Source organism: Corapipo altera, unplaced genomic scaffold (assembly GCF_003945725.1).
Source record: "Corapipo altera isolate COAL_440 unplaced genomic scaffold, ASM394572v1 48b, whole genome shotgun sequence".
Classification (NCBI taxonomy): domain Eukaryota; kingdom Metazoa; phylum Chordata; class Aves; order Passeriformes; family Pipridae; genus Corapipo; species Corapipo altera.
The window spans coordinates 16,313,923-16,327,915 of record NW_020884884.1 but is presented as its reverse complement, the minus strand read 5'-3'; the positions used below and the strand labels follow the sequence as shown (position 1 = coordinate 16,327,915).

At 38.7% G+C, this 13,993-nt stretch overlaps 1 protein-coding gene and 1 long non-coding RNA gene across 3 annotated transcripts in view; one reads left to right on the top strand and one right to left on the bottom strand.

Moving 5' to 3' along the window:
* Positions 1 to 6,029, bottom strand: part of LOC113946333 — a 42,631-nt gene extending 36,602 nt beyond the window's left edge. For both annotated transcript variants that reach the window (XR_003527393.1, XR_003527392.1), the window contains exon 1: positions 5,902 to 6,029. This is a non-coding gene — a long non-coding RNA (uncharacterized LOC113946333). The remainder of the gene's footprint in view (positions 1 to 5,901) is intronic.
* A 1,828-nt stretch (positions 6,030 to 7,857) lies between these two features.
* Positions 7,858 to 13,993, top strand: part of CRIM1 (cysteine rich transmembrane BMP regulator 1) — a 198,322-nt gene continuing 192,186 nt past the window's right edge. Inside the window, exon 1 of the mRNA XM_027641448.1 lies at positions 7,858 to 8,045. The gene's annotated coding sequence lies outside the window, so the exon portion shown is untranslated. The remainder of the gene's footprint in view (positions 8,046 to 13,993) is intronic.

The following is a 13,993-nucleotide window of genomic DNA, read 5'->3' as shown; positions in this document are numbered from 1 at the left end:
AACTGGTACAAACATCTGAATGGCAGAAAAATCTCGCAGAGATCTTTCACAAAATTCTACTCATAAAACAATCTCCATTCACATGATAGGTTGAAATGAGATGGATGCTTTACACAGTATGTTTGTGGGCTCTGTTTATGGTCTTATTTCAGTGCAAAAAAACCCCAGCTGAGAATATTATTGAATAGAGAGTTGAAAAGCACCACAGATTAATATAAAATGAAAAGAACAAAACAATTCTGCTTCTGTAATAGTAAACATGTCTCTATATCCTATTAAAATTCTTAGAAAGAATTCATATAATGATAGATAAAAACAAACTGATGAATGCAATAATTTGTTATTTGCAAAGACTTTTAAAAACCAAATCTCCTAGAAGTGGCTCTTAGGAATATTTGGAAATCATTTGAAAGTGCATCCACATCAGTGTTTTAATTTCACCCCCACTGTATGTGGTTTGGGTTGCATTGTGGAGCTGCCTCAGAATACACAAAAAGGTTTCCTTTTAGACAGAGCTAAATCAGAAGATGCAGGCCTAAAGCAGACCTGTGACACTTCAAATGCTACTGTTTATTTAAATTCCAGACTGTATCAGAAGAAATCTAGTACAAACTCCCAAAATGCATGAAGCACATACAGGAGGGACTTCCAACTGCTTTGGCCTACAGACTTGCTCACCCTGAGCTATTCTGCTGGCTGATGCAGACCTAGTCTGGGGCTCACAATCAACATATGAAAGTTACTATATCAACTCATCTATCCTAAATTAAGATGTCCCTTCGGGGTAGTAAAAATTAACCTCATGTGAGTAAACATCTCTCTCTTGGGTGGTAAAACTAAACCCCTCAAAGCAACTTACTATACAGGGAGAACTGATACATGTTGGGGAATGCGCTGAAAGGAAGTTGTTGGTGGGAAAAGACTAAAATGGCTCAGCACACCAGTGGGTGAAAGGACTCAAAGACAGCTAGCAGACACTGGGGCAGATGGTGGGGACAGGAGAATTTGGAGAGACCCTTGGGGATGAGGGTCAAACTGAGATGGAGCAGTGAACCTTTCTTCAGGTGTCTGTGAAACAGGGATTAGTGCTGCTTGTCTTCTGGCAAACTCTCACCCCTTTCTCAGCCACAGAGCAAAGGAGGACGAGGAGAAGGAGGCAGGAATTTGTTGTTTATGCAGCGTGTTCTCCTCTTACAAACAGCCCTCGTGCCCTTTGGCATAGGCAAAGCTGTTGGCTCTGCTACTGCTGGCTACTGCCTACTCTGCCTGAGCAGCAATTTGGCCCTGTCTGTCTTGAATGATACACCCAAAGAACAAGGGTCTTCACTGGTGCGCCAGCTCACAAGCTGCCTTGCCAGCTTCCCTGGTTGAGACAGACTCCAAGGGCACCTGTTATAACTCCCCTCTGCCTCCAGGCATATCCTCTACAGGCTATAGTTCTAATATTTTGAGGGGGCTAATTGTAAGTATCACAAATGACAAGTGTCCTGAGATAGTTCTCTGCAGTCCCATCATATCTAGCAGCTAGTCTAAATGATAGAGGCAGACAAAAATGTATGTACGATCAACAAAGTCACTGAGTGCCCCTGACACCAGGCTCTTATTCTCATACTAAGAAGTTCCACATGTTCTTTAATTGTTATCCTTGCATTTCTTTGGTATTCAAAACATGTTTCTCTTCAGCCATCCTCAGCAAAACAATGCGTTCTCAAGACTGTAGTTTTATCTTCAACATTTCCCTGCTGTTTTGCTGCTCTTTGCGTGCCACCTATCTGGCAGTGCATCCTGGCCAGCAATCTAAAAAGGGAATTCCAGGTACTGTTTACACTGGCACCTTACTGCAGCTCTCTCCTTCCTCTCTGATACTGCTTCTCTGTGTGCAGCATCAAATTACACTGTCCTTTTTTTACTGCCATATTGTATTGCAGTCATATGAATTTGCCACCTACATTTAGGCCCATTTCAATATTCCCTCAGAAGTCAGTATTAATAATAATCGTTATCCTTTTCAATATTAATTCTCCATAACAGACTTCATCAACTGCCTACACTTTCTTTGGATCCCAGCCTCATGACTCTGTGCTTATTCATAGAAAACATTTTACATAAACTCCGTATACTCTCTCACTGTGTAGAAAGAGAAACAGCAGTTGAAATAGATCTGTGAAAAACAAGAGAATTAACTTGTTTTGATGAGAACAGCTAAAAAGCTTGGCCGAATGTCCTACATCATCATCTTTGATGCATCTCCTCCACTTTGAGGTACTGTGACACCAGTTATTTTTTGTTTACTGAATATCTTTATAAACCAAGGTTTATTTCCAGCAGTGGTTATTTCAGTAGGGTTGCTTCAGTGAAAAACAGGCAGAACTTGGACCTAGTGTGCTGTGTTAGGTTCCCACAAACTCCTTCTCTCTCCTGCTTCCTCTCTTTTTAATGTCTCCTCTTGACACCTTTTTACTAAAGAAGCATAGCCAATTGCAAAATACCTTGCTTTCATGTGAAAAAGCAAACCTGGCTACTCTCCAAGATTTCTCATTTTAAGTTACCTGGAACATCGTTTTAAACAGGAACCACATGTATTTACTGGTAGGCAACCCAGTAATTTCACTTTCCACGGGAATTTTGGGATGCATACATTAATGGTATAAGCATGGGGGACAAAAAAAGTTACTCTGAATGAGAAACCTAGTGTTTACAAAAGCAGTGCTTGATACTTCAGGGTGGAATTTGGGTTTCATTCCCCAGCATGTTAAATTGTAACTAGGCATGTGTGATTTAATATAGCAGAGTGATTTCCTGATTTGTTTTTAATTGCCAGTATACACAGACTGCATTTTCAGCATGAGTTATTTTTATTTTAGATGAAAGAAAATGGGAATAACAAAGTCTTCATGAGAAAATACTGTTCTGTAACATTTCTTGCAAAATGTGAGTTTCAAGAAATGTTAAGACGCCCAGAAAAGGAAAGTAACTGCCTAAGTCCCACATCAAGCAAGGATTCAAGCACAGCTTACTTCAGTGGGAATTAAATACATGCTCTGATTAAGCATAACTAAAAGTCTTCTTAAATCAGGATTTTGTTTTATATATTCATACATAATATATATGTATTAATCATTGTTCATTGTAACGGATTCACAAATAAGAGAGCCACATGTAACATACACCCAACATGGTTCCCACGACATGTTTATACATAACTTTGATTCTGTATTTGCCCTATGGCTGAAGGTAGCTTGTTAGGAGGGGAATTGGCATTTGTTCTTTCTCAGCCCTTCATCTGTATTAAAACATTCACATTCTACTGTAACATTTTCATTTACAACCCCTTCAGGCCAATAAAAAGCATAATCATTTTCTTCCCTAGTAACTGCATGGACATCAGCTTTAATTTCAGCACACTTTGCTCTTCCTAAACCTTTTTGTCTGGTAACAGCTGGTCAGTATATTTCTTCATTATGTCCCTTTTCCCAAAAACAGCTATGCCATGCTCCCAGTAATATACCTTCTTGACAATACCTTTGTCCTAATTGTTTCATCCTTTGTAATTTTAGGCACATGCTACTGACAGATACAGAATGCCTGGGAGGCATATATTACAGATTCTATTTCCTCTACCATATTTACCTAGTTCCTGTGCAAAATAAATCCTATCTGCAATAAATCATAAAGTCTAAAAAGACTTCATATAAAGTTACTGGCATGGTGGACTTTGATACAGAGTTTGTATTTGCAAATAAAATTCTGCTTCATTTTCTCCAGTATTTTTCATATGTACACACAAAAGCCTTGTTTATCTATTTGATACTGGAAGATAAGCAGTAGTTCTAACATGCTTTAGTGAATGTGTCTGAAATTGTTTCAAAACAATTGCGGACTGTTATCAAACAGTTTCTTCAGATAATCCACAAACAACCAATAAACTCCATGAGTTTTTGATATTCTAGCCAGTCAACAAAGCTATGTGCTGGCACAAGTACCAGCTATAGATAAGTATATGACTGAATGTTAATCTCTGCAAAATCCAGACGTAGTCTTTGTCTCATTTATGTGTCCTGTGACAACATGAAGAATTTCAATCCTATTCATTTTCTGTCACTTTTCCATCCAGAGCAATTATTAAAGCTTCACACTGCATTCTCATGAAGGACCATATTTTCTGAGACTGCTCTTTCAAAAGCCTACTTATTCAAAGTAATTCTGTGCATTAACCTGTGACCCTCTTTCATTGCCCTCTCATCCATTCTTTAGGAGTACTTGAAGTCTTCCAGTTCTGGATGTAAGACCTCTGGCATATTTGTTTAAAGAAATACTAGGCTGCTGGCAGGTTGGACATCTTAACGTTAGGTAGAACCTACTAACTATTGTCATCTGTCAGTGACCTTTTTTCTTGCTCATGAAAAATCAGTGATGATGTTTAAATTAAGGCAAACAGGAAAAATAAAATTTCCATGAAAGTGCAAAAAGACTGTCTCATAGCTTAACCTGATGGGTCATATACTGTCATTGCTCAAATCCCTGGCAGAGAAAGAAATAATCTTTTGCAATTAAGAAAATGTAACAAAATCATACAGGCAAAAATTATACTACAAGTAGCACTAGTAATTTTGGTTCCAGTTCAACAAAGATGTTTAAGACATATTTGTCTATTTTTCTGAATCAGAGGCACCAGTAAGATGTTCTTAATCAGCTCTTTTATTTAGTGAAGGAAAATTATTATAAGACCAAATTAAATGGAGATTGCACATAAAGAACTAATACAAATTATGAAATGGAGTGATTGGTGAAAAAAATAGAATCTAAAGTTCAAACCATTTTAGAAACATATAATTATCATTTAAATATTACAATACCTAAAAAAGCCCCACCTTCTTCCTAGCTTCCCCTCAGGTTAGCCATCATTAGAGTAATTGGACAATTTTCTAAATGCATCCTCCTTAGGAGGAATCATAAGGCAGAAGATCTGAAGGAAGAGAGCATGAGTAGCTCTCCAAATAATTTCGAGAGGGTTTCCATAAATACAGAGCAGCACAAGACGAAGCTTAGTGACATCTGTACCAGAGACTAACAAATGAAAGCTCTTGGTGGAGAGAAGGTGGCTGCCACAAGGACTGACAGAGGAACCAAGAACTCTCAAGGACTCATGAAAGTAAGGACAAAAAGCATGGGGATGCGGACAAAGTGTTTAGTTCAAGCAGGAAGCTGCGACGGTCCTTGCAATCTGATTGTAAATGAACCATCAGATTTCAGGCTTAAAGCCGTGTGAGGCCTTTGTGGTCTACATGAGAGTGTCATGCTTTATTCCTCTTCTGTGCCAGGGACAAGTTACATCTCATTCTCCTAGCTGTGTATAAAAAAAACATCAAGGAACAGTGTAAAAATCTCAGGGCAGTTATTTTGATTCTTGTGTTCAATAAAGACATGATGGCTGAAGTCGATCAGGGCCTGAATGCACTTAGGGGTTCTACAACTTCCCTCCTATTCCATTCTTGGAAGCTTGGCTGCCTGTAACCAAGGACAGTTACAGTATGGTGAAGCAGTGTCACTTCAGGCCAGAGGTAGGAAAGAGCTGTGAGAGGCCTCCATCCCTCACCTCGCAAGATGCATTCAGGTTTAGGCACTTGCTTCTGGCTGTTGCTTGAGAGGTGTCTCTGTTTTATGAATGTTTGTGGCTAGATCCCAAAATCCTCTTCTCAAAACTGAAGACAGTTAAAACACTCAACAGATCCTTCTATCTGCTTTTAAGACAAATCTCTGAGTACAACTGAGGGCTCATCTCCACATGAATAAAGAATTTCTCAACCTCTACCTAGTGGTTAACCAGAATCCCTCCAAATGAAGTTCAAAGCATTTCTGTCTGGATAAGAGCGTGCCAAGACATCAGGCTAGACACGGTACCTCTTGAAGTCATGAGGGAGAAATGAGACCATGAAAATAAAAACTTCTAAGGTTTGCTTTCTGGATATGTTTTACTCACATTATCCAAAACGTAAGTTGATACATATTTTCATTCATTGGTAGGGTATTAGTTGTGTGGTAGACACAAACATAGACACAATACCTGCTTAGATAACAGCCCACTCAGAGCTGAGTAGAGCTGAGCTCTTAACATACACATCCCCTTGCCCCCATTTTCCACCTCCTTGATCCCTGAAAATATTTACCTTACACTGAAAGCCAAAACCTCCTTTTATCCAACTAAACTAACAGCTGCACAAACTTCTGAAAAACAGCTCCAAAGTTTTTTCTATTAAGAAAAACCCCAGCCTGATCTGTTTGGTAAGGACTATTCTCTATAAACTTGCTTTCCCTGTTTATGGATCTGTTCCCTTTTGGAATGCATCTGCTTGCTTGGTTGTAAAGGGCTTCTGTGTGATAATTCATTCACATATATGCCTGTCCCACATGCAAACTGCATGCAGAGCTGTATCAAAAATTGGCTTCACACTTTCTATCAGCAGCTGCAAGTTTGGGTCTGACTGGAAGCTCCTCAACACCTAATCTTTTGGCCTGTGTAGTATTTGTTGTTTGAAGGTAAATTTTTGAACTACTGCATAGAAAAGGAATAGAAAAAGGAAAAAAAAAAATCACGAAAGTATGTAAAATGGCACATTTAAGTTAGCAAACTGGTTCCAAATAACTAAGAGTAAAATGAGGCTTGTCACGGCATTATGAGCATAAATGGCCATGTCCATTGAACTGTCTTAGGCCCAGGTGCCTGAAAACAAGACTGGGTCAGCTCGATAAGCAAAAACAAAAAAAACCAACAAAACAAAACAAAAAAAAAAAACCAAACATAAAGGGAAAGAAAACAAAGATGTATCAGGAAACATGGAAGAGAACTGGCATAAGGGGTGGTTATTTTTGGTGGTTACAACAGAATTCCTGCTACCAATTTACACTTCGAATTTACTCATATAAATCTAAAGCATTCATGCAGTTCATCTGCCGAGCACGCCATGTGGTTGTGCTGTCAATTTCGTCTACGGCAGGGATTAGACTGGGACGCCTCCACAAGCAGCACTGATCTCTCACTCACACAAAGCAGTATGCAGCTTACTATCAATAGTCAAGCCAACCATGTTTTACCTCTATTTATCACAGCACGGTTCAGCCAAGAATTGCAGGTTTCAACAAAAATGAATAATTTTACCAGTAAGCAACACAAACTTTAGGTGCCCTTCACCGGTCTCAAAATATCTCGTTTTCCTGGATCGCGTCCATAGCCTGTATGTCAACAGTAGCTGTAGTCTAGCTGAAGAGAGTTTTAGTCAGATTCAGAGCATAAAGTGGGGGTTTTAATATAGATGTTTATGCTGAACCTGCGATTACCTCATTTTCATATAAACTTGCGGCATTCTGGGTGTAGCTCGGAGCCCGCTCCGATCGCGTTCGTGGCACTGCGCTCCCTAACGGAGCACCGGGGATATAAATTCTAAAACCAGGGCATACCCCGCGCGTCAAGAGACTTTGCTACGAAGCGCCTAGAAAAATCCAGCGGGGCTGATGGAAAAACCCCGGCCCGGGCAGGCGGGGCTCGGCTTCCCACCCAGCTAAACAAACGGCTGATAACGCAGCGGCGGGCCGGGAGCGCTGCCGCTCGGAGCGGGGCCGCGTCTGTCCCAAGGTCAGCTATTTGAAGTACAATAAACAGGAAGACACGGCGGCGGCGGAGGCGGCTCTGCCCCCGCCCCAACCCCAGCGCTGCCCGGCGCCCCCCGCCGCCGCTGTGCCCCGCCCGCCCGAGCGGGCGACACCTGGCGGCACCTCGGGGCACTGCCGCGGCACCTGCCCCAGCCCGCGCCCACCGAGCCCCGGGTCCCGTTAAATGCCTCGGAGCTGTGTGTCCTTGCTATTGCAACAGATCTGTCTTGAACTCTGGAGTTCTTGCTAGTCCGGAGCGTCCCATGAGTTACACTTGGCGTCCCCCTGGCCTGCAACCTCAAACCGCGCGGGGGCTTTCTAAATCACACCAGTTGTTTGTCTTTGTGACAGGGGAAGCCCCTCCGTGATACTGTGTGAACATACGCTCCAACCCAAGTGTGAGTAATTCTTTACAGCAAGAAAATTGCCTTTCTGGGTGAGCAGGATAAGCAGAGTGTTTAAATATACTTCTTTCAAAGAACTCTGGTTAATCTTCTGAACAAATCATTTCAGAGAATAACAGCAGTAACAATCCATTTTAGTATCAAAATAGCAAGAATGTATTTTAAACCAACTGTTTTTTCTGTCCCAGGAAATGGCCAGCCTACCTCCTTTTTTAAATACTATTTTTATAACACCCGGTGGCCTGGATTCGAGATGGAGTTAATATTTTTCTCCATGACGCAGTAGGCAGAACATGCTGAAACTTTATGAACCCAGAAGTGTATTCTCTATGATAAACAAAAACAAACTAAAAAAAAAATCTCTTAAGAGCTCTGCAACTCATATGGCTTTTACCATCTGGCACACAGTCCTGGCACACTGTAAATCTTTGCAAGTGGTATCTCCTTTACAGACTGTAATGCATAAAACCCATATGCCAGGGGCTTGTAGAGGCCAGCCCTTCAAGTTGCAGGCATCACATAGTGGTGTGAGATGAAGACAAAACATTTGTGATATTTCAAATAAAAAAAAAAAAATCACCTCCATACCATAACAGTATGGACACCGACAGTGAGGCAACTTTTGGTCATGATTCCTTTCTTTAGAAATGTCACCAATCACACTTAACACAGCTGGGAGTTGAGCAAAGGCAAAACAGGAGAGGGGGATTGAATGTTGAGTGCTTCAAAGACAAATCCAGAGTTATCTCTGGAAAAAATTAAAACAACTCGCATTGAGACATTTAGTAATACAAGATACCAAGGTTACATTTGATGAATACCAACCCTAATGACAAATATACTCCGTGTAAATCTGAGCTCCATGACTTTTGGCAAGGATATAAGCCAGCAGCTCAAAAGTCCTGGCACAGAATATCAACATGCCCATAAATTTCTGCAGGCACAAATACATCTGTTAAATCATTCCTTCATGCTTCCCTTCAATATATAAAGTCATAAGTGTTGACCACTTCATCCCCTAACTCTGCCATAGGCCATACCTGACCTGAGCAGCATGAGGGGACTGGAGCCCTGGGGAAGCTCTGAACAGTTTCCCTAGAGTGGTATGTCTCTTCTCCAGAATCTAAAATGACACTGAAAAGCCCAAGGACCTTAAAAACTTAGATTACTCTGAATAAGGACTGTCCTCATGGATTACTACTTGATCTAACTCTCTAGACTCAGAATCTTTTTGATCTGCTAAAATGAGGCTAATGAAGATATGGGATGTCTGCATCTTGCCCCGACCTTGTTTGCTTTCTCTGAGGAGTCATCACCATTTCTGACCTGAACTGGAGAAGCATTAGAACTGTAGTAGATTAATCACAAATTATTTTATTGTTTATTTATGGGGGCATTTTACCCAAATGTTGAGGTCACACAGCGGCTCTTTCTGACAGCACCACTGATGAAGGAACATCCTGTTAGACTGCTGCTGCTGTGTCTAGATTATCCTGGAAGGTGGAGGTTGAGCAAGGGGGCTTCTACATAAAGCATCAGCCTAATATCTATAGGGACCCAGAGGGTTGCACAATTTAAAGAGTATGTTCAGGGTGAGGTATAGTAGGAAAAAAAATAGCCTAATCTGGAAAAACAGTGTTTCTTCTCTAGTCATATATCCACTAAAAATTTACAATTAGTTATATCTTTCTTCTTAGATAATTAGATAACTTGATCTCTCCTTTGCATAAATGTAAAATGCTTTTAGAATTCCTACCATAATAACACCAGCAGCAACTTCCATAGCCATTCATGGCCTTTTTGTCTGACTAAGGCCTGTACCAAAGGAAGTGGAAGAAAGCATGTCTTCTTCATGTGCTATCCAGTGACATTTATACCAACGTGTATTCTCCACTGTTTGCAATATTCAAGTACAGAAACTCTGCCGAGATTTTAGTACTGTTGTAATATTTTTATTGAAAGAATAAAAAGATTTTTAAATAGATAAAGAGATTTTTAATTTGATAAAACACTAAAAGTTGTCTGGTTGTAAATGTAATGTTTTGATAATAATAAAAGAATTTGAGTTTGGTTATGGTATATTATTTTTTATACTCTTAAATTAATAACTACTATTCTATTATAGTGATTGATTCTTCTTACCATAGCAGTTGCAAACTCTGACATAGGTTAAGATTTCGCTGTACTAAGAACTGTACCATGGAAAAAAAGGAAAAAAAAAAATTCCCCAAATCCTTTAAATTTAAGGGTACATACAGCAAGTCCCTTGTAGTAGAGGGGTTACAAACTGAGAAGTTCAAGAAACAGTAAAGCTAGTTTGATCAACATGATGGATTGACAGACATTGAGAGAAACTAGCTGCTCTCAAGAGATTTGCAGAAAATTTTGCACAGGAGAATTTTAAGGAAGGGTTTACAGGCAGATGGTATGGTAAATTTGCATAGGTTTGCAGGTAGAACCTACAGCCTTTTCACTATGTGAAAAGCAGACATGGAAAGCCGTATTCCAAAATGCTAACAGGTGGATGATAGATGCTAGAATCTCAATGCTACAGGAAGCGGAGGCAAGATCTTAAACCTGATCCACAGAGATGAGTAGGAGAAACAATGTGGAAGGAAGCCTGAGTGGGAAGAGCAGGACACTGCCCTGTAGGGGTTGAAGAACAGGGAGGCCGTGTGTTGATGCACAGAAAAGGATGAGTCTATCAAAGACAAGAATGAGAAAATCAGTCTTTCCAGCAGAATTTTCAATGAATCTCCTTCCTTTTTTCAAGTTTAGAGAGGAAAAAAGACATAATTTTGAGATATAGTAGGCATTTCACAAGGTAGAAAGAAACTGCATATTGCAGACACTATAATGGAAAAAATTGTGGGATTTAAGCACAGCACTACAGCACAGCTCCTGAGAAGCCTGAGTAATATCAGAGGAACGTGTGATGTTGAAGAAAATGGTTACTTCTTGTAAAGGAAAAACATTCTGGGTAAGGATGGAGGATTACATCTGAGCCTGAATACGAGAAGGTTTTAAGAGTTTTTTTGGGAGTATGATAAGCGGAATCTCTTTTTCTGTTAAGCTTTGAACTACTATTTCTGTTATAAATAGGAAAATATATGTATCAATATAAGTCTTGACAGTAATATCTACCAGTGATAGACAGCACCGTGGTAAAGTGAGTGATTGAAAACAGGGACAATAGCTGAGGAAGTAAGAGGAGGTAAATATGATTCTGGAACTTATGTTCAACAAATGTAGCAGAAACTACAGCGAAAAAATATTCTATATATCCCTTGTCATTAAAAATTATTAAGCAATAAAAGTGAATAAAACCCCAGTCAGAGTTGGCGAAGAAATTTCACATTATCAGCATTTTTTATTGAAGTGAGGAAACCAAAGGCTGTCTATTCAACCTTTTTAGGCATCTTGGTTAAGTTCGGTTTCATGATGAATTTAAGCTGATCTAAAAGCGATCTGATGCTGAGATGTGTGGTCCAGCTTTCAATACATTTCAGCTGCTTCTTTTCTATTACTAAAGTAAACAAATTTAAAGTTAACCCTGGAAGAACATCACAAGTTTTAAGCAACATCAGGGGATTGACCTGATCTTCCCATGCCTGAAAAGGTCACTGTAGCTGATGTCATAGAGAGGGCAGAAATGATCTGTTCTGGGGAGGATGGAGAGGGGAAAGACAGTATTAGAACAGGGCAAAAGTATTAGGTCAACTTTAAAACAGTGGTACCAGACGGTGAAAGCTGGTGTCAAAGGTAGGTGCTCTGAATGATGATTAGGAGTCTCTAGGTTTTCCAGGCTTTGTGCATTTCTCTCTGTTCTTCAATGGTTTTACAGTAAAGGAAATGTCTATATAAAAAGATAAGAAAAATGTCATATTCCATGAATTACCATTTTTCATGGGAAAAAAATCACCAGAGATTTTCTTCCACATTTTTCATTCATTTTAGCCCTTGCATTCCACAGAAATGCAGATTTATTTTATATTAATTACATATTTCAAATTGCTGGGAATTCAAAGCTGTAGCAAATTTTCACTTTTGAGGAATTTCTCTATCCTTTTTTTATTTGCAGATTTAGAAAAATACAGTATCTTAGTCTGAACAATTCAATTTGTTTTGTTTTTCCAAAGTATCATAAAAAATTTAAGAAGTTGTTCATGTCATCTGTGTTCTAGTTTTTGTTTCATCATCGGTGTTTTTCCCCATAAATAACTTGGAGCTTGTGCCTAATAGAGTGATCATGCAAAAGAAACAAAAAAAAACAAAAACAAGACAGCCAAAAAAAATCCCTATTATGTAGCAAATAAAAGCTTGGCAGGATATTGTTGCAAAAACTCTGCAATTATTCTATCACAAATGTAAAATAAATAAATAAATAAATACAGCTCCAGCACATATTCTATGGGAATATTTAGCAACTGAAATTTACTGACATTTAAGTTTGCTGAACTTAAAAAATGCAAGCTTGACCTCGCAGAAGTAGACTTTAGACCATTCATTATTTTATTAATACCTGTTTGCATGCTTATCCAATATGTAACATGAATGATGCGTTATTTATCATGCTTCCTCAATTAAGCAAACCAGGTCATAGTTTAGATATCTAATAATGATACCTGAGCAAATTAAAAGAGCATTTAAAAATGCATTGCATGCATCCCATTGTGGATAATCTGGGGAGGGCACTGTTATCTGTTATGGATAAATCTCAAGGAAAAAAAAAAAACATTTGTCATTTGAATTAAATGTTTATCTCCAGCAAAATGACACTGAGCTTATTTTAGTTACATCCCATAATTACCAGTGAGGAAAAAGCATTGTCCTTTTAAACATATTTTATCAGCCTTGATTTGCTCTCTAATCTTAATTCCTTTTCCTCCACCTTTTCCCCACATTTACTGCTACATTTCTATTTTTAACTATTGGGATCTAAAGTATGTTGCTCATAGTTTTCATTTTGATTTTATATCGCATGGTATCTTTCATATCAACATGTCTTAACCCTGTGAAGGTTTCAGGAGAACCATGACATCATAAAATAGGCTATCTAAATTTAGAAATAGGATATCAAGTGGCAAAAAAAACTTGAGAAAAGTAAACAAGGGCTTCCATCGCAGTAATTGCCCCAAAAATTGTGCAACATATCCATTCTTAATGAAACAATATGCTGAACAGGTCTGTTCTAATGATACAAGTGTACATAATATCTTCCCTATTTTAGGAATCCATGCAATATCTAAAAAAAGATGTTCAGAAATCAAACAAATAGAGTATGTACCTCTAAACTATGCAATTATAAAGATAAATTAAAATAGAAGTGCTGAAACAATTCAAACTTACAACAAAATTTATTAAAACAATTAATATATTCAGACAATACAAGCAACATTGTTTCAAATTCTGTGCAGAATAAGAACTATTAAAGAGCAAAACCAAAAAGCAAGATCATACTTGTCATGAGCTGAAACAAGGCATTGATGCAGCTCCGGCTTTGCCTTTGCTGTTGTGATTCTTTAAGCAGTTCTGGTGGTACAAAAGAGACTGTTAGACATCAGCTCATAATTTCTGCCCCATTTTATCTGGGAGCCTAGCTCCCATTTCCAGAGGTCCATATTAATCCTTAAAGGCCTCCTGTTCAGGAGAGTTAACTTTAAGCATGTACTTGATCACTTTCTTGAATTAAAACCTAGAAAATCGACTTTGTTAGTGCAATTTATAACAGACTCTGTTGGCAGAGTAGTTTTAATCATATTAGTAGAAACAATCCACCTTGATGCTTTTATTCTTTTTAATAATTGATATTCTCATCTAGCAGTTTCACAATCCTACATTAAATGTGAAGATTTTCTACTGAGAGTGTATAAAATAGCCCTTCTGAAAGATATGGGAAAGGAAACGCCCCAAGAATATGTTTACTGAAACTATGCTGATTC